Genomic DNA, 2,977 nt, shown 5'->3' with positions numbered 1-2,977 from the left:
GGATGGATTCTCAGTCCTGGTGTTTTTAAAAATCTCATTCCGGCCGGGCACGGTGGCTCACACTTGTAATCCCAGCACTTTGGGAGGCTGAAGCGGGCGATCACCTGAGGTCAGGAGTTTGAAACCAGCCTGACCAACATGGCAAAACCCTTCTCTATTAAAAATACAAGAATTAGCCGGGTGTGGTGGCACGTGCCTGTAATCCCAGCTACTCGGGAGGCTGAGGCAGGAGAATCACTTGAACCCTGGAGGTGGAGCTTGCAATGAGCCGAGATTGCACCATTGCACTCCAGCCTGGGTGACAGAGTGAGACTCCGTCTCAAAAAAAAGAAAATCTCATTCCGTCTAAAGCAAGCTACAAAATGTGATTATTTATGTCACAATATGACTCAGCCATAAATGTACTTCAGGTAAGAAGCACACTAACATGATATCTTACTGATCAAATGCAGTCGGTAGATATATATGAATTTTTTTCTCTGTGAAGAAAAGCTATTAATAAGTTTGACTTAATAGGCCTATAGTATGCACATACTGGCCAAGATTCTAAATGGATTGTTCAGCAGTTGTGTTTTTGTGGAGGTGCTTATTCTCATTTCTCCAAAGCCTTAAGATTTCTGGGAATAGAGGAAATGTTGCTGCCACCAACTTTGCTGGTGAATTTCAAAGAGAATAGGTGTTTGCTGTTTGATTTCCGGTGACCTTTTGGCGAGCTCTGATGTATATGTAGAACATTTGTGTTTCTTTCCATTTTGAGGCCAGGTGGTAGAGTGGAAAGACTGGGAGCTGTCAGGAAACCAGGGCTGGGATCTCCACTCTGTTATGTACCAGCTGGGGCAAATCAGGGTCCATTCCCAACTCCTTTAAAATGAAAAGACTAGACTTGGTCTTTAAGCTTCCTTCCGATTCTAACATTTTGTGGTAGCAGGATTGTGCACAAAGAATTAGAGAAATATCTGGTTTTAGTCTTTTTTCCTCTATCGCCGCCTTACTGGTTGTACAACATTGAGCCAGTCATTCTCCCCAAGGCCTCAGTATTTTCATTGTTAATTGGGAACACTCCTAATTCACATTGTTGCTGTGAGGATTACATTTGGTAATGAATGTTAGAACGCTTTGTACACGGAAAAGGACTATACCTTTCTTTTTTAACTACAAAGGCGAACATGTAACCCCGTACCTGTAGGCGCACATCTGCTGTGGTGTTACATTCCACTGTTAGTGCCCAACCTCCCTTCTGTCAACCACATTTTACAGGCCTGTAGGGAAGGTTTTCTTCCTGTCCTCTCCCAACACTTGTTTACGTTCATCATCTCTTCTGTACTAGAGCTGCAGTCTTACGTTTGCTTACTTCCTGACATCCACCTCCACCCCAGTGATTTCTCCCCATCTCCAGCTCTATATTATTTGAACTAAATGAATCCATGAATGAACCAATGAGTGGATGAATGAATGGTAATGGATAATGGTCTATGAAGTCATATTTAAAGGCACTGTCTCATTTGTAAACAATCTAAATAAATAACTACAATGATATTTGCAAGTGTGTATCTATATTGGATTTTGCATTATATAATTATTTTAATGGAAAGTCTTTTTAGTCATAGTATTCATAGCAACTTCAAGGGCTGGGGAAGGGGATAACCTTTAAGCCCAGGTAAGCTCTGTTTATTAAACTATCAAATGTTCACTGGTACTTTCAGAAATAGCCAGAGTTCTACAAAATATGTGTTAAGTCTAAATAGATATAATTCTACTTAAAACTGTCCCTCATGTGGGTTTCTGTCACACCTGACTAACATTTATTACCTACCGAACTTAAGAACCAGAACTAAGCTATAGGCCTGGTTCGATGGAGTGTCACTTTTCTTGACTTAAAAGTTAGCTTAAAACAAGAAGGGCCGGGTGAGGTGGCTCACGCCTGTAATCTTAGCACTTTGGGAGGCTGAGACAGGCAGATCATTTGAGGCCAGGAGCTCTAGACCAGCCTGGGCAACATGGCTCTATTAAAAGTACAAAAATTAGCCGGGCGTGGTGGCATACACCTGTGCTCCCATCTCAGTAGGCTGAGGTGGGAAGATTGCTTGAGCACAGGAGGCAGAGGTTGCATTCAGCCAAGATCACACCACTGCATTCCAGCCTGGGTGACAAAGTGAGACCCTATCTCAAAAAAAATGAAGAAGGGCTGCACATGGTGGCTAATCCCAGCCCTTTGGGAGGCTGACGTGGGAGGACTGCTTGAGCCCAGGAGTTCAAGACCAGCCTGGACAATACAGGGAGATCCTGTTTCTACATAAAATTTTAAAAATTAACTGGGCATGGTGGATGGTGGTTTATGCCTGTGGTCCCAGCTACTTGGGAGGCTGAGGTGGGAGGATTATGCTGTGATCATGTCTCAAAACAAAAAGACTTCTGAAAATTTGTATTTTCTTTTGTTTTGATTGTTTTTGAGATGGAGTCTCATTCTGTTGTCCGGGCTGGAGTGCAGTGGCACAATCTTGGCTCCCAAGCTCAAGTAATTCTCCTGCCTCAGCCTCCCCGAGTGGCTGGGATCGCAGGCGTGTGCCACCACGCCTGGCTAATTTTTGTATTTTTAGTAGAGAGAGGATTTCACCATGCTGCCCAGGCTGGTCTTGAACTCCTGACCTCAGGTGATCTGCTCGCCTTCCGTGCTTGGCTGAAATTTTTATTAAGTAAAACATAAGTTCTCTTGCTCATTGTCATAGTCAAAGAACTACCATGTTTAAAAAAAAAAAAAAAGGCAGAATTTATGAACATGATGACTATGGTTTAATAAAATTGAACTCAACATTTATTTATTAACTATAGGCCAATACTGGGTTATAATATCAAATAAATTCATAATTATTGACCAAGGTCAATATACTAACAAAAATGGTGTTTTTTTCATTCTTTTTCATTGGTACAATTTGATTGTTCAGAAAGTTTACTAGTAGTTTCTATTAACCTTTTACTG

The sequence above is a fragment of the Mandrillus leucophaeus genome, unplaced genomic scaffold (genome assembly GCF_000951045.1).
Source record: "Mandrillus leucophaeus isolate KB7577 unplaced genomic scaffold, Mleu.le_1.0 Scaffold73, whole genome shotgun sequence".
NCBI classification, from domain to species: domain Eukaryota; kingdom Metazoa; phylum Chordata; class Mammalia; order Primates; family Cercopithecidae; genus Mandrillus; species Mandrillus leucophaeus.
This window is presented reverse-complemented; position numbering follows the sequence as displayed.